The sequence below is a fragment of the Mobula hypostoma genome, chromosome 3 (assembly GCF_963921235.1).
Source record: "Mobula hypostoma chromosome 3, sMobHyp1.1, whole genome shotgun sequence".
Taxonomy (NCBI): Eukaryota; Metazoa; Chordata; class Chondrichthyes; order Myliobatiformes; family Myliobatidae; genus Mobula; species Mobula hypostoma.
In genome coordinates this window covers 5,126,086-5,144,507 of record NC_086099.1, presented here as the reverse complement: position 1 = coordinate 5,144,507, position 18,422 = coordinate 5,126,086, and the positions used below count along the sequence as shown (strand labels likewise).

The 18,422-nt window shown below is 43.3% G+C and overlaps 1 protein-coding gene across 4 annotated transcripts in view; it reads right to left on the bottom strand.

Annotated features, from left to right (window-relative positions):
* Positions 1-17,443, bottom strand: part of ctif (CBP80/20-dependent translation initiation factor) — a 233,910-nt gene extending 216,467 nt beyond the window's left edge. For all 4 annotated transcript variants that reach the window (XM_063042593.1, XM_063042592.1, XM_063042594.1 and 1 more), the window contains exon 1: positions 17,293-17,443. The gene's annotated coding sequence lies outside the window, so the exon portion shown is untranslated. The remainder of the gene's footprint in view (positions 1-17,292) is intronic.
* Between the last annotated feature and the right edge of the window lie 979 nt (positions 17,444-18,422).

Here is an 18,422-nt window from a genome sequence, read left to right as displayed (position 1 = left end):
TATCACCAATCCGCACAGATTGTGGTCTTCCAGTGAGGAAGTCGAGGATCCAATTGCAGAGGGAGGTACAGAGGCCCAGGTTCTGTAACTTCTCAATCAGGGCTGTGGGAATGATGGTGCTAAATGCTGAGCTACAGTTGATGAACAGCATTCTGACATAGGTGTTTGTGTTGTCCAGGTAGTCTAAAGCAGTGTGGAGAGCCATTGAGATTGCGTCTGCCGTTGACCTATTGTGGCGATAGGCAAATTGCAATGGGTCCAGGTCCTTGCTGAGGCAGGAATTCAGTCTAGTCATGACCAACTTCTCAAATCATTTCATCACTGTCGATGTGAGTGCTCTTGGGTGATGGTCATTAAGGCAGCTCACATTATTCTTCTTAGGCACTGGTATAATTGTTGCCTTTTTGAAGCAAGTGGGATCTTCTGCCCATAGCAGTGAGAGGTTGAAAATGTCCTTGAATACTCTCGCCAGTAAGTTGGCACAGGTTTTCAGAGCCTTACCAGGTACTCTGTTGGACCTTCCGCCTTGCGAGGGTTCACTCTCTTTAAAGACAGCCTAACATCAGCCTCTGAGACAGAGATCACAGGGTCACCGGGTGCAACAGGGATCTTCACAGCTGCAATTATATTCTCCCTTTCAAAGCATGCATAGAAGGCGTTGAGTTCATCAGTAGTGAAGCATCACTGACATTTATGCTATTGGGTTTTGCTTTTTAGGAAGTAATGTCTTGCAGACCCTGCCAGAGTTGTCGTACATCCAATGTTGCCTCTAACCTCGCTTGAAATTGTCTCTTCACGCTTGACCGTTCGGGCTGACCGGAAGAACAGTAAGCGTAAAGGAGTTGGGGGCTTGCTGTTCTGGTTAACAACAGATGGTGCAATTCTGGTCATATTACAATCGAGAAACGTGTTTGTAGTCCGGATATTGAACCTTTTGCTTGGACTCCAGCCATATTCCACCGAGATACAACACTGGGCGTCATGGGAGGTTGTTCCTGCCTGTGGCCATCGAACTTTGCAGCTCCTCCCGTGGAGGGTCGAACACCCTGAGCCAGGACTGGTCCTGGACTTATTTCCATCTGGCATAGTTTGCATATTGTTGTTTGATTGTTTGTGGTTTTTGTATTGCTATATTTATGCTCTATTCTTGGTTGGTGCGGCTGTAATGAAACTCAATTTCCCCCAGGATCAATAAAGTATGTCTATGTCTATGAAATAGCCCTCCACAAATCATACCTGGTTTAGCAGCAAACACTTCTCGGTTTAACTACCTCAGGACCAGTTTTTAAAAACTGCACATTGAGGACACGAAGGGTGTATAGCATTCAAACATTTTTGGAGTCACATAACAATTACAGCACAGATTCAAGCTCTTCAGCCCATCTAGTCCGTGAACTTATTAATCTGTCTCGTCCCATCGATTTGCACCCAGACCATCGCCCCTCTCTCAAATGTTAAAATCAAATCCACCTGTTACTTTCACTTGTTCCACACTCACACCACCCTGAGTGAAGTTCCCCCTTATGTTTCCCCCTTAAACATTTCACCTTCTACCCTCAACCCATGACCTGTAGACCTTGTCTCAGCAAACCTCAGTGGAAAAAGCCTGTTTGCATTTACCCTATAATCATAATGTTGTATACCTCTATCAAATCTCCCCTCATTCTCCTCTGCTACAGGGAATAAAGCCCTCACCTATTCAGCCTTTCCTATAACTCAAGTCCCAAGTCCTGGCAACATTCTTGTAAGTTTCCGCTGAACTCTTTCAATTTTATTGACATCTTTCCTGCAGATAGGTGACCAGAATTACAAGTAATACTTCAAGTTAGGCCTCACCAGTGTGTTGTACAACAACTTCAACATAACATCCCAACTCCTGTACTCAGTATTTTGATTTATGAAGGCCAATGTGCCAAAAGCTTTCTTACTACCCCATCTACCGGTGACACCACTTTCAAGGAATTATGGATCAGTATTCTCAGATCTATTTGTTCTACCGCACTCCTCAGTGCCCTACTGCTCACTGTGCATGTCTTTCCCTGGTCTGTCTTCTCAAAGTGCAACACCTCACACTTTTCTGCATTAAATTCTTTCTACTACCATTTTTCCAGCTGGTCCAGGTCCCACTACAAGCGTTAATAGCATTCCTCACTGTCCACTACGTCCCAAATCGTGGTGTCATCAAAAATATGAAGTACATTTATTGTCAAAGTGTGCATAAATTATACAATCTTGAGATTTGTCTACTTACAGGCAGCCACAAAACAAGAAACCCAAAAGAACCCAATCTGAAAAAAGACCAACACCCAGTGCGCAGAGAAAGAGAAAAAACTAATGATGCCAGCAATAAAGGCAAGCAACAGCATTCAGAATGAAAATGAGTCCACAGAGCTGAGGCCTGGAGCAGGCCTGCAGCCTTGGCCTCAGTTCATCACACAGCAGGGCAAATTGCCGCAAGCCTGGAGACAGGCTCAGGGCCAAGGAGAGCGAAGAAAACGTCGCCGTGCAGAACCTGCCCCAACTCTCGCCTCCAGTCCTGACACTCTACCTTTTCAGCTCATCTGTCCCAGCATTTAAACTGTCCAAACTGAGTAACCCCCCCCCCCAGTTGGACCCAGGCTCATCCAGTTTACAAAAAGTTTCATTTGATGAGAAGTTGAAGCAAAAGAGGAGTAAGTCCAAATGGAATGACAAACCAAATTTCTACAAAGTATTACATTAACTTCAGTCCCATAGTGTCCTGAGAAGTCTCACTATACCAGCAGAAGTTTTAACTGAGTTCAGTAAGGCAAATCTATTGAATTTAACTGGCCAGTGGTGTAGTGGCATCAGCATCAGACTTCGAGGCCAATGGTCCTTGCACGCTTTCCATCCGTGCTAGATTGAGAGACAAGCTAGCAACTTGGCCTCGTAAAAAGAATGCTTAAGGGAATGGCAAAAGAATGCCAGCCGATGCACCACAAGGCACCCATTCCATGCACCCACTACTCTCTGTATAAAGAACTTTCCTTCAGTCTTCTTAAAATTATGCCCCTGGGGGAAAGTCTCTGGCTAACCACTCGATCTATGTCTCTTAGCACTTTGTACACCTTTATCAAATCTCCTCTCATCCTCCTTCACTCCAGAGAGGAAAGCCCTAGCCCTACAATTGTTTGTTCCAAAACCAGTGACCTTAGATTAATTAATTGTTGAAATGTTTACAGAAAAAAGCACGAGCTCAGCAGGCCAAGCAACATCTATGGAAAAAAGTAAACAGCCGACATTTTGGCCTAAGATCCTTAATCAGGACATCAGATTGTAGGCAGAAAGAGTCCTGATGAAGTGTCTTGGCCAGAAACGTCAACCGTTTACTCATTTCCACAGATGCTACCTGACCTGCTGAGTTCCTCCAGCATTTTGTGTGTGTTGATTGGATTTCTATCATCCACAGATTCCCTCTTGTCTGAGAAAAAAAAAGCAGAGATAACACTGGACAAAGATCTTGCTTCCCAATTACCTTTGGGTGTACCTTGTGGATTTTGGTCTGATAATGAAAATCACTGTGAAATTTCCCTATCATGCACCACTTTTTTTGAAATCATCTCTATTTGTTATTTCAATTCACAATGCAAGTCAGAACAACTGATGCCAAGTTCATGGAAGGCATTTTTGGTGGTCTACAAATCAAACAGATTAACGGCAGGCAATTTGAAGGACTTCCAGTGGGGCTGGAGAAAATTGCATGAATAAATTGTTGTCCAGTGTAACTGTGTCAGTGAAGACTACAAATACAAAACACCTTTAATTATAATCAAGTCCTTTGTTACCTTAACCATCCGATTAACTGTGTTACTCTTGTATCCCCTCATTTCTGGAAAGGTGAAAACGCTGAAGCATGTGACTTTTGCAGTAAAAGCCCATGGCTTCACACAACAGAATCTTGCCAAATATCTGAAGGTTGGCAGGCATGATGGCAGTTCCTCCAAGTGGACATTTTTCATGCGTAAACAGAAACACTGAATGTTGGCAAACTGCAATAATCATCCATGCCACTGTGAAACCAACATCCTGCTCCTGTTGTAACAACTCCAGCAGATAGCCTTTGCCGTTTAAAATGAGAAAATTTGATACCTGACCCAAATTAAGAATGCATCCATCAACTCTATATAGCACACAGTTCACAGAGCAGATAAGCTGGGGTAAAGGTTGGTTTCTGTGCCAGATCACTCCAAAACATTTCTCACCAGCCCAGATCTCAAATGAGACGCATTTTTGACAAACTGAAGAATGACAATTCAAACAGCTTGATTAACATAACCAAAATTGAATTTACAACTCCCAAGCATATGAATAAGTTACCTTTCCAGTTTTAATTTTCAGAACATGTTTTGTTATAAACTATAAACAACTACAGTACTTTCTAAATGTTGAACTATCCAAGAGATAAGAAATATCATATCATTGAAATAAATCCTTATAGTTACTTCTTGGATTGTAATGGGGGTTGGGAATACAAAGCAAGGAAATGATGCGAGGATAAACAATCACAAACAATCAGACCTGATGTTGCGTTCCTGACAATTGTATCAGGTTGGCTGTCCACTAACTGTATACTTCATCCTTCTGGTATATTTCTGTTCCATGTCAGGCATTTGCTTGTATTGTGCTGTCCAAGTGCAGGAGCGCTAAATAACAGCAGTAGCCAGTGTATTCAAACATTGTCTTCAGCCTAACACGATTCTTATCCTGTTAGTGTAATTTAATCACTGACTGAAGTTGGACATTTCTTCATATTACATTAAAATGGAAGACAGTTGGAGGATGCCTCACTAGTTACCGTGAAAGATTTCTTAAATTATCTCATTTACAAAGTTTCTCCAGCTCAACATTTCAGCAATCGTTTCTTTACCTTCCATCAGATTTCGGAACGGTCCATGAGCACTACCTTATTAATTCTCTTTTGCACTATTTATTGATTGTAACTTATTTTGTCTTGCACTGTACTGCTGTCACAAAAGAACACATTTCATGGCACATCAGAGATAATAACCTGAGTTCCGGTTCCAAAATCACTCCCAAAGGATGATAAATGGGAGTTCTGTGTTACTTTTGTCAATTAAATCAGTGTGTTGACAGACGATTGAGGTTAGGATATCAATCAGATGACACACCAGTACATTTCATGTTCAAATCAATTCATATACCACCTGAAAAGAATTTGCACAAAAAAAAATTGATTAAATTGAAAAAATTGAACAGTACAGACCTTTGGGGCCATGATGTTGTTCTGACCCTTTAGTTAAAAAGGATTAAGTATGGTGATCAAAATATTGTTTAAAAGTCACTTTTTGGCCAATGAGGGTGTAGACAGGCAATGGCAAGATCAGGAATAGCAAACAATTCAAATATGGAGAACACAAAGTGACGGAAACGAAGACAAGCAGAATGACTCTGGGAGGATTGGAAGGTTAAGAATTGTTATATTGGAAGAAATGACCAGGCCCTGGGAAACTCAACAAGAAGGAGTGATATAGGAAACGGAACTAAAAGATGTAAGAAGGTTCAAAGTCAATTTATTATGTCACCATATACTACTACCCTGAGATTCATTTTCCTGTGGGCAATAGTCAATAGAAAGAAACAACAGAATCAATGAAAAACCACACAGAGACGAACAACCAATGAGCAGAAGAAAATAAAGGGGGCAAATACAAAAAGAAAATGATAATAATAAAGAAATAAATTGAAAGTACAAGTTGCAGAGTCGTTAAAAACAGGTCAATAAGTTGTGGAATCAATTAAGTGTTGAGTGAAGTTATCCCCTATGGTTCAAGAGCCTGATGGTTGAGGGGTAATAACTGTTCCTTTTTTTATTTCTGTTATTTTTGTGCTATTTATTTTAACTTAACGGACATAAACCTAATGTATTTCAGATTTTTTTACACTATTTATCATGCATTTCATTGTACTACTTCTGTAAAGTTAACAAATTTCACAACATATGCCAGTGATATTAGGTTCAGAATCAAATTTAGTGATGTGGATCTTGAGGCTCCTGTAACTCCTTCCTGATAGCAGCCATGAGAGAAAGCATTAAAGTAAGGAATGGCTGCATCATGCACAAGTTAGGAAACAGACAGGCCAGCACAAAGTTTTGGATCTCATCTCCAGGACAATAGGAGAGCATCAGAAAATGTGACACACATGTTGAAGCTAGGTTTACTGTACCACGAAGCTCACAATATCACAAGAACATAAGATATAGGACCAGAATTAGGCCATTTAGCGCATCGAGTCTGCTCTGCCATTCGATCATGGTCGATCCTTTCTTCCCCCTCCTCCTCAACCCCAGTTCCCAGCCTTCTCCCTGTAACCTTTGATGCCATGTACAAGAACCTATCAATCTCTGCCTTAAGTACACCCGGAGACCTGGCCTCTACAGCTGCATGTGGCAACAAATTCCACAAATTCACCACCCTCTGGCTAAAGAACTTTCTCCGCATCGCTGTTTTGAATGGATGCCCCTCTATCCTGAGGCTGTGCCCTCTTGCCCTAGACTCTTCCACCCTGGGAAGTATCCTTTCCACATCTACTCTGTCTAGTCCTTTCAACATTCAAAAGGTTTCAATGAGATACTCCCTCATCCTTCTGAATTCCAGCAAGTACCGACCCAGAGCCATCAAACATTCCTCGTATGATAACCCTTTCATTCTTGCAATCATCCTTGTGAACTTCCTCTGGATCCTCTCCAATGCCAGCACATTTTGTCTAAGATGAGGAGGCCAAAACTGTTCACAACACTCAAGGTGAGGCCTCACCAATGCCTTATAGAACCTCAGCATCACATCCCTGCTCTTGTATTCTAGACCTCTTGAAATGAATGCTCACATTGCATCTGCCTTCCTCACCACCTTCAGGGTGTTCTGCACAAGGCCTCCAAGGTCCTTTTGTATCTCAGATTTTTGGATTTTCTCCCCGTTTAGAAAATGGTCTGCACATTTACGTCTACTACCAAAATGCATGACCATGCATTTTCCAGCATTATACTTCATTTGCCACTTTCTTGCCTAGCCTGCTAATCTGCCCAAGTCCTTCTGCATCCTACCTGTTTCCTCAACACTACCTGCCCCTCCAACAATCTTTGCATTATCTGCAAACTTGGCAACAAAGCCATCTATTTCATCATCCAAATTATTTATATACAGCATAAAAAGTGGTCCCAACACTGATCCCTGTGGAACACCACTAGTCACTGGCAGCCAACCAGACAAGGATCCTTTTATTCCCACTCTCTGTCTTCTTTCAATCAGCTAATTTTTCCTGCAATACATGGGGCTCTTAACTTGGTAAGCGGCCTCATGTGTGGCACCTTATCAAAGGCCTTCTGGAAGTCCAAATATACAACATCCACTGCATCCCCCTTATCTATCCTACTTGTAATCTCAAGGAATTCCAGCAGGTTCGTCAGTCAAGATTTTCCTTGAAGAAAATCATGCTGACTTTTTCCTATCTTGTCCTGTGTCACCAAGTACTCCATCACCTCATCCTTAACAATTGACTCCAACATCTTCCCAACCACTAAGGTCAAGCTAACTGGTCTATAATTTCCTTTCTGCTGCCCTCCTCCTTTCTTAAAGAGTGGAGTAACATTTGCAATTTTCCAGTCCTCTGGCACCATACCAGAGTCCAATGATTTTTGAAAGACCATTTTTAATGCCACCAAAACCTCTAATGCTACCTCTTTCAGAACCCTAGTGTGCAGTTCATCTGGTCAAGGTGACTTGTGTACCTTTAGGTCTTTCAGCTTTTTGAGGACCTTCTCCATTGTAATTGTAATTACTCCTCTTCCTTCACACACTACAACATCAGGCACACTGCTAGCGTCTTCCACAATGAAGGCTGATGCAAAGTACTCATTTAGTTCATCAGCCATCTCCTTGTCCCCCGTTATTATTTCTCCTGTCTCATTTTCTAGCAGTCCTATATCCACTCTCATCTGTTTTTTTTAACATACTCGAAAAAGCTTTTGGTATTATTTGGTATATGCACTTTGATATTATTTGCTAGCTTGCTTTCATAGTTCATCTTTTCCCCAATGATTCTTTTAGTTGCTGCCTGTAGATTTTTAAAAACTTCCTAATCCTCTATCTTCCCTCTAATTTTTTACTTTGTTGTATGCCCTCTCTTATTTTTACATTAGCTTTGACTTTCTTTGTCAGCCACATTTGTACTATTTTACCATTTGAATATTTCTTCATTTTTGAAATACATCTGTCCTGCACCTTCCTCATTTTCCCCAGAAACGCATTCCATTGCTGCTCTGCTGACATCCCTGCCAACAGCTCCTTCCAATTTACTTTGGCCAACTCCTCTCTCATATCGATGTAATATTAGCAGATTCTTGTTTTTAATTTAATTCATTCTTGGAATTTATTGCAAGAATGCACTTGAGCCATTAACGGGCTGACTTGTTAAACAGCTATAATCCAAGTCATTGAGTCAAGTGTCATGGAGAGATAATTTCACCCCTTTTATTACCCCCATACACATTCTTCCCCTTACCTACACTGTCAATTCAATTTACAGTAATCGATTAGGCAAACAACCCACACATTGATCCAACCCAGGACTTGAGAACCTGCGTTATAGGGAAAGGTTGAATAGGTTAGGACTTTCTTTTTTGGAGCTTAGGAGAATAAGGGGAGATTTGATGGAGGTATATAAAATTATGAGTATAGATAAGGTAAATGCAAGCAAGCTTTTCCAGTGAACTTGGGTGAAACTACAACTAGAGGTCATAGGTTAGGGTGAAAGTTCAATGTTTAAGGCGAACATGAGGGGGAGCATCTTCACGCAGAGGGTGGAGAGAGTGACACGAATTGTCAGTGGAAGAGGTGGATGCAGGTTCAGTTACAAGAAGTAAGAGAAAATTGGATGGGTGCATGGATGGGAGGGGTATGGTCTGGGTGCAGGTTGATGGGACTAGGCAGATTAATAGTTTGGCATGGATTAGAAGGGCTGAAGGGCCTGTTTGTGTGCTGTGGCATTCTATGACTTATGGACATATTGTGATGTAGGAGGCGAGAGAAGCACTTAGAAGGAAACGCGTGTAGGCAAAGAGAGAACATGCAAACTCCCCACAGACAGCACCCACGATTAAGACTGAATCGAGATCTCAGGTCCAACAGCTGCGGCACGGCACTGTGGCAGGGATGATTTGCATCTGATGTCTGTACAATTTTAGGGTTTGATCAAAGAGAAAATTTAGGAATGTTTACATGTCATAAGACATAGGAGCCGAATCAGGCCAGTCAGCCCATCAAATATGTTCCACTATTCCATAATGGATGATTTATTACCCCTCTCAATATCATTCTCCTGCCTTTTCCCTGTAACCTTGATGTCCTGATTAATCAAGAACCTATCAACCTGCACTATAGATATAGCCCATGACTTGGCCTCCACAGTCCCCACTCTCTTGCTAAAGAAATCCCTTCTCATCTGTTCAAACTGGACATCCCTCTATTCTAAGGCTGTGTCCTCTCATCCTAGACTGACACACTATAGGAAACATCCTCTCCACATCCACATTCTCTAGGCCTTTCAATATATTTCAATGAGACCTCCCCCCTCCCAGCCCCCATTCTACTAAACTTTAGTGAGCACAGGCCCAAAGCCATCAAATGCTCCTAAGTTTACCCTTTCATACCCAGGATCATTTTCTTCTCTCACCCCTCTTGAATGCTAGTCCATCCTCTCTTAGATAAGGGGTCTACACCTGCTCACAATACTCCAAGTTCAGTCTGACCTCTACCTTATAAAGCCTCAGCATTACATCCTTGCTTTTATATTCCAGTCCTCTCAAAATGAATGCCAACATTGCATCTGCCTTCTTCACCACCAACTCAACCTGCAAGTTAATCTTTGGGGAAGCCTGCATGAGGAACCAAATGTTCCTTTGCATCTCTAATTTCTGAATTTATTCTCCGTTTAGAAAATAATCTACATCTTTATTCCTTAAAGTGCAAGTGCATGATGATACACTGCCTGACACTATATTCCATCTGCCATTTCTTTGCCCATTCTCCCAATCCAAGTTCTTCTGAAGACACCCTGCTTCTTAACATTACCTGCTCCTCAACCTGCTTTCGTATTGTCTGCAAACTTGGCCACAAAGCCAGCAATTCCATCATCCAAATCACTGACACACAACGTAAAATGAAGCTGTCCCAACATCGACCCCTGTGGAACACCACTAGTCACTGGCAGCCAAATTAGGTCTGGCTCTTCTTTGCTTGTCGGCTGAATAGTTCCAGCAGTTTTTGGGTTTTTTTAAAAAAAGAGATAGAGAATTTCTCCTCTGCCTGTCCTTCTTATCCAGGATCATTAACAATACAATCAGTAATGTGCATTGCAACTTACTTTCATTTGAACAACTGGAATTAACCTACAAAGTAATTACAACATCCACATGCAATGGTATCATTTACGCACAGAAAGTATAGGATATTGCTTTTGATAACTCAAGGTTAACAATTAAAAATTAATCCTAAAAATGCTTTTGCTTCATTATCAATAATTCAAAACCATTAAAAATAGGTATGGGTAACCATATCATGAGATACTGGTTGGTATCTCCCATGTAAATTGTCATGGGTATATCTTTTTCCAAACTTTATTAATAAATACATTTACAAGAATGCACCATTCAAAGTTTTTTCATTCTTGCCATACACAATCAAACCAATGCTTTCTATACCGTTCCATTCCATTCCTGCACATCTATGGCACCGCTGGCACTCATGTGGCCTTCCTGGAGACACTGCAATCAGCAGGCCAATGCACAGAGCAGACAGGGCAAGCCTCTCCCCAGCTCCTTACCCCCAAAACCAATTCAACACCACAGTCCTGATGGTGGTCTCAGCCCAACACCTCAACTATACTCTTCTCCATAGATGCTGCTTGGCCTGCTGTGTTCCTCCAGCATTTTGGGTGTGTTGCTCCGATTTCCAGCGTCTGCTCATTTTCTTATTTGTAATTCAACACAAGATCCCCTGTAGGGGAGTGATCAGGTGTTAAAACTGATCAGAATAGACACTATTCTTCATCCTAGCCAAGAAGCAAGTGATTAGGGCTCTGTCTTTATTAAGAAATAGTAAATTCAAAAGTTAAACAAAATGAATAGACAAAGTCACAGAAACTTCTCCCTTGCCATGAGTTTGTTGTGTTAATGGTGATGTTCAGAGTAAAGATTTATCAGAGCACATGCATCTCACCACATACAACCCTGAGGTTCTTTTTTCTGTAGGCATACTTAGCAAATCTATATCTGTAAACATCAGGAACTGTTAACTGTAAACAAACTACGCAAATGCAGATATAACTAACTAGCAATAAATAACAAGCATGAAATAACACCATAACAGCATTGTCGAATGAGTGCAGGTATCCCCTTTTGTCCATGAGCCTGTTGGTTGAGGGTAGTAACTGTTCTTGAACCTGGTGGTGCGAGTCCTGAGGCCGACGGCAGCAGTGAGAAAAAAGCATGGCCTGGCTGGTGAGGATCTTTGCTGATGGTGGCTGTTTTTCTACAGCAAAGTTTCATGTAGATGTGCTCAATGGTTGGGAGGGTTTTACCGTGATGTACTGGGTCAAATCCACTACCTTTTGTAGGATTTTCTGCTCAAAAGGCATTGGTGTTGCAATACCAAGCCATAATGCAGCCAGTCAGCACACTTTCCACCACATATCTATAAATGTTTGCCAAGGTTTTTGATGACGTGCAAATCTCTGCAGACTCCTGAGGAAACAGAGGCACTGTCATGTTTCCATCGCAATTATACTTAAATGATAGCTCCAGGACAGGTCCTCTGCAACAGTGACACCAGTTCCTTTGAACATTTGGGCTGCACAATTTTCTCATCCTTTGATAAACAGCACATTATAGAATTCTGTAACACAAGAGATGCCACAGACAAGGGAAATCTAGAGCAATGCACACAAAATGCTGGAGGAACTCAGTAGGTCGTCTACAAAGGGGATAAACAGTCGATGTTTCAGGCTGAGACCATTCATCAGAACTGAAAAAGGGGGAAAAGCTCGAGGAAGATAGCAAGACCAAGTTGGTGGGGGGGGGAAGGGGGGAGATGAAGTAAGAAGCTAGGAGGTGATAGGTAGAAAAGGTAAGAAGCTGAAGAAGAATGAATCTGATGAGAGAGAAGAGTGCCATGGGAGAATGGAAAGGAGGGGGGCACCAGGAGGTGATGTACTTATTTATTAGGATACAGTACAGAGTAGGCCCTTGCAGACCCGCCCAGCAACCACTGATTTAACCCCAGCCTAATCACGGGACAATTCACAATGACTAATTAGCCTATTAACCAGTATGTCTTTGGAGTGTGGGAGGAAACCCCACGGTCACAGGGAGGAAGCACAGCCAGCAGCAGGAACTGAACCCGGCTCACTGGTGCTGTAAAGCACTGTGCTAACCACTACACGACTGTGATAAGAGAAAGGCTGAGGGAAAAGGGAAAATATAACTGTGTTGCAGCAGTGTCTCTTCATTTTTCAGATAGGTCAGATGCTGCTCTTTGACATCTCACCAGACCAAGAAAAGATAGTAATGGCAAAGTGAAGTCTCAAACAGACCACACCAACTCTGGGCCTCAATACTGCTGCTTCACAGCATCCCTTCCAGATCTAGTTTAAGATTTTGAACATTTACCAGTCATCTCAATTACAGTAACATGTAACACACAATGTGATGGAAGGTGTCCACCAAGTAAAGAACCACACCATGGTCACTTCTGTTAATACCATCACCGACAATATACAGTCTGGTGTGACTGTTGCATGCGACAGCGGCCTCGACAAGCCGGCTAAACCAGGTGAGGGTAGCTGACGGGTCTCAAACCCTCGGTGAGATAGGAAGTTGTCTATCCCAGCATGTGAAGAGAGACTCCGGCAGACTGAGCGGACGAGACCAATGGAAGGTCCAACGGTCAAGAAGGCGGTCTCTGCAAGCATTGTGGAACGTGCAGAGCGGGACAAGACAAAGGCGACGTCCTGGTCATCCACTGCGCCTAGTCCCATCTCCAGCCATCTCGACTCTGTCTTGCCACTGGATCCAAATGGGAATTGGGAAAAGAGAGTGAGGCTGACACTGCGCAACTCTCCCTCACTTAAATCCAAATCACGCGCTAGTCTCGACACCATCATAATGGTGTCGAGGTCCTCATTGCCGACGATGGACTAACACACAGTCTCGTGGGGACTGAGCCCAGTCACTGAATACCACTGTGCTGTCACTTCTGGCCACACTCACAATTTGAATTGAATTGACTTTATTTCTTACAACCTTCGCATACATGGGGAGTAAAAATCTTTAAGTTATGTGTCCGTCTAAATGTGCAATCATAGTAATTTATGATAAATAGAACAGTCAATGAAACATAGAAATACACTCAAATCAGCATGAGTTAATCAGTCTGATGGCCTGGTGGAAGAAGCTGTCCCGGAGCCTGTTGGTTCTGGCTTTTATGCTGCGGTACCGTTTCCCCGATGGTAGCAGCTGGAACAGTTTGTGGTTGGGGTGACTCAGGTCCCCAACGATCCTTCAGGCCCTTCTTACACATGTCTTTGAACATGTCCTGATTAGTGGGAGGTTCACAACTACAGATGCACTGGGCTGTCTGCACCACTCTCTGCAGAGTTCTGTGATTAAGGGAGGTAGTTCCCATACCAGGCAGTGATGCAGCCAGTCAGGATGCTCTCAATTGTGCCCCTGTAGAAAGTCCTTAGGGTTTGGGGGCCCATACCAAACTTCAACCATCTGAGGTGAAAGAGGTGGTGTTGTGCCTTTTTCACCACACAGCTGGTGTGTACAGACCACGTGAGCTCCTCAGTGATGTGGATGCCGAGGAACTTAAAGCTGTTCACCCTCTCAACCCCAGGTCCATTGATATCAACAGGGATCGGCCCGTCTCCATTCCTCCTGTAACCCACAACCAGCTCCTTTGTTTTTTGCACGGTGACATGGGTTAAAAGATAAAATTACATTCATATACTTTCCAATGGTCAACTGGCCTGCAGGGCAGCTTTCTCAATTTTGCCACTTCTTCTGATCACAAAGGTACCCTTGAGGAGTGAACGGGGGGAACTACAGTACTGTGCAAAAGTCTTAGGCACCCGAGCTACGTCTGGACCATGGTGCACCCGCAGTACATATATCACACACAAGTAAAAGAAAATCTCACAGGAACATTAATAAAATATAATGCATGTGAAGTGCACAACCAGGAAACCAGTAGACAGCTCACTGCCCTGGTTGAGATCTCGGTGGTGGCGGGCTCTCAGTCATTAGTCTCACAGCCTGAGGGAAGAAGCTGTTACCCAGTCTGACAGACCTCATCCTGATGCTCCTGTACCTCCTTCCTGATGGTAGTGAGTAGTGAGAACAAGTTTGTTGAAAGGTAGACAAGGTGGTGAAAATGGTGCTTAGCACACTGGTCTTCATCAGTGAGGACACGGAGTACAGGGGACAGGACGTGATGGTCATTTGCTGGTTGAGACACGCTCGGACACTGTGGACAGTGTTGGTCACTGTGTTATAGGCGAGATAGGAAAGTGCAGGCAAGGAGGCTGACAGAACTAAAGTGCCCGAGTTATAAGTTTAGGCTGGCCAGGCTACATCCTTATTTGTTGGAACATCAGGGAATGAGCGGTGACCTTATAGAATTGCTTAAAATCATGAGAGGTGTCGATTAGATGGCAAAGGTCTTTTCCCCTGGGTAGGGGAGACAAAGACTCACAGTGAGAGGGAACGATCTAGAGTAGACTGGGGGAGGGGCGATTCTCAGCACACAGGATGGCAAGTATATGGAATGAGGTGCTAGAGGAAGTGGTTGTGGCAGGTACAATAGTATCATTCAAGAAGCTCTTGGAGAGGTACATGGAGGGCAGGGCTTAGAGAGATATGGACTGAACCAAGGAAATTGAGACTAGCTGGGTGGTCAGCATGGAGTCTTTGGGCTGAAGGGCCTGAAGTCATACCATGCTGTACGACTGTCCGGAGAGTGAATCATGCTTTATCAAATGATCTGCTCGATGATGGATATTCTATCTGATTATTTCTGATGTGGTTCATTACAATTGCAAAGCTTGCTGGACTGTTACAGATGAGAGCTAGAAGTCAACCACATGACCGTGAGGCTGGACCTATTCATCAGAAATTACATTAGTGTGTGTAATATAATGGACCCCACAGGAGTCCAGCAGTTTCTAGAAGACTGTTTATTTCAGATTTAATTTGATAGATCATAGAACTAAAACTAAAAAGCAAATACTAAACAAAATTTGAATTATGGTCTCTGCATCTGTAGTCTAGTTTGCTTGACTACATGTCCAGTAATATTGCTCCTAGGGTGTTGGGGTGAAGATATGTCTCTACCCTAGCCTGCGGGTCACCCTTCGGCAAGGTATAACACCTGCTTATCCCGATCAGGGTCACATGAAACCATGGGAGTAGGTGGTGGATGGCCATATGAACAGCCAGTGCAGATCACAAGTCCTGGTTATGCGACCACTGACACCAGGTAGACAATCTCTGAAGAGTATTGACAACGGCTGGGGTTACCCATCTTGTAAGGACACTGCCCAGACGAAGGCAAACACAAACCACTTCTGCAGAATTTTTTCCAAGAACAATCACAGTCATGGAACAATGATCGCCCACGTCACAATAAACAAACATTGCTCCCATGTTCCTATTACAGAGCTGCACCTAGGAATCAGAGTCAGATTTATTATTACTGGCATGTGACAGCAGTGCCATACACAAATGTACTAGGCATTACAATAAAATATATCCAAGAATTAAATAAGCAGTGCGAAAGGACAGCAAAACGGGGAGGTAGTGTTAATGGGTTCATTGCCCACTGAGAAATCTGATGGCGAGGGTGGAAGCTGTCCCTAAAATGTTGTGTGTCTTCAGGCTAATAGCTAGGTGCTAATAATGGACGAGAAAACAGACAACCTCAGCTGCAATTCCCTCAATTCTCACATAAGCAATTAAGGCTTAATGCCCTTTCTTACAGACAACCCCTGCTGAAACCACTCTGCCGGGGGCTGGTTTAAATTTCGCTCCAAAAGGTTACTGACGAAGTGGCCAGCCAATCCCAGTGTCCCACTTCGCAGCAGCAGAGAGTCGCGGTGTTTAGTGACAGGCTGCGGATGAGGGTCTGGCTTTGAGGATGAGCTTGTATCACGTGGCTGCCACTGGTCAAGGAGCCCGACGCCGCTCGGATCTGCGAGCTGACAAACCCGGTTTGCCCTTGGCCAGCTCCCACCGCCCGCAATCCGCAGGCTTGCTCGGGCCGACAAAGGAAACAGGAGGCGTAGGAAGTCCTTGTCTGGCCCGATCATTCTGGGGGAGGAAGGGAAGGGAAGGGAAGGGAAGGGAGGGGAGGGAGGGGGGATAGGGAGAGAGGAGGTGGACCGGGTGAAAGGCTCAGACAGGCAGCCGCGCCCAATCCTTTTAAGGGCCGTTCGTCATTGCGGATCGCAATGTTAAATTTAAATTACTGCAACAACGACAAATACGCCAACAGCACATTAACAAGTCTTATTTACAAAATGACCGATGCCAAGCAATCTTTATGTAAATTCTAGGAATGCAATATGTCGACAGTAACAGTTAGTCAGCGGTGCATTTAACGAGGACACTAGTTTCTTGCATCACTGCCGTTACTACCTTTCCCAAAGATTGCTATCGAGAAATCAAAACAAATATTACTGATAGCTGACTTTTTTACCCACCTATTGTATTAATAAATAACGAGATGGATTTCCTTTGTCGTAGATGCTCTCAAACCATTATAATTGAACAAAACACATGCAGTCAAAACGGGGCGTTAAATTGAGACAATGTGCCATTAATTATAAATTACAAAGACACTGTATTAAAATGCATGGGTACACTACAAAAAAGAAATCACTGCATAAACGCAGTGTACAGCTGTCCGAAACTGCTGCGTTTCAACAGCCCACAGTCCCGTCCATTGTAGCAATCTGACAACGTAGCCCGGATTGGCAGCGGCTGCTCATTCGGAACTGTGAATAACCACACACACGGCATCAAGTATAATCCCCCCAACCTCCAGCACACACATCACAATAAATATAAAAACCTTGCTCGACTTCTGTAACAAATTAAATCCCGGGTTAACACATCGAAAGTACAGTATTTAGCATTCCCACAATGACAATATGAGTCACTACACCAAAACTTTAAAACACAAGGAATGGCTATCCAACCTTTGCAACGCCTCCGAGGCGACTTTGCTAGGAGTGCCGGGTTTCTGCTCGGCTGATCCGTCTCCTGTGCCCCCCACACTGGCAGGGAATGTGCCAGCCTCCTTGAAGCCCGGGCTCAGGGGTTTATGACCGAGACTCAGAGGCTGGTGCCACAATGATGCGGGAATGTGACGCAGACCCGGCACTCTCTTGTGGACCCGGACATTGCTGCATTCAGGCATTCTGGGACTTGTAGTTCAACACAGACATAGTCTCATATTCAAACACCCAATTAATTAAAGTTCAAAGGAAATTTATTATCAAAATGCATAAATGTCACCATATACAAACTAGTTTCTTGTGGGTATTCACATTAAATACTAAGAAACTCAATAGAATCAACAAAAGACAGCACACAAGATGGACAAACAACCAATGTGCAAAAGACAACAAACTGCAAATACAAAAATAATAATAATAATAACAATTAATAAGCAATAAATGTCAAGAACATGAAATAGAGAGTCACTGGAAATGAGTTCATATGTTTTGGTACAGTTCAGTGTTAGGGTGAGTGAAGTTATCCCCTCTGGTTCAGGAGCCTGATGGTTGAGGGGTAATAACTGTTCCTGAACCTGCTGGTGTGGGTCCTGATTTCAGCAGCGAGAAGAAAGCACAGCTTGGCTGGTAAACAATTCTTAATGATGGATTGGATGCTGCTTTCTTGCAATAGCACTCCACATAGATGTGCCCAATGCTGGGGAGGGCTTAACCTGGACTGTATCCTGTAGTTTTTGTAGGCTTTTCCATACAAGGGCATTGATGTTTGCAAACCAGGCTGTGGTGCTACCAGCCAGTATACTCTCCACCACACATCCACAGCTTTAGATGACATGCCAAATCTACACAAATCTCTAAGGAAGTAGAGGTGCTGCTGTGCTTTCTTCGTATTGGCACTTGCATGTTGGGTGCAGGACAGATCCTTTGAAATGACAATTAATGCTTTACAATAACCTATATCAATAAACCGTCAGGACTTAAGGCTCTGGTACTCCCTTAGTAAACCCCTCAGCAAGCTCTTAGGATGGAAAAAATTGACTTTTAGTAGAAGATATAAGAATGAGAGTGAATATTATGTGTCACACTGGTGG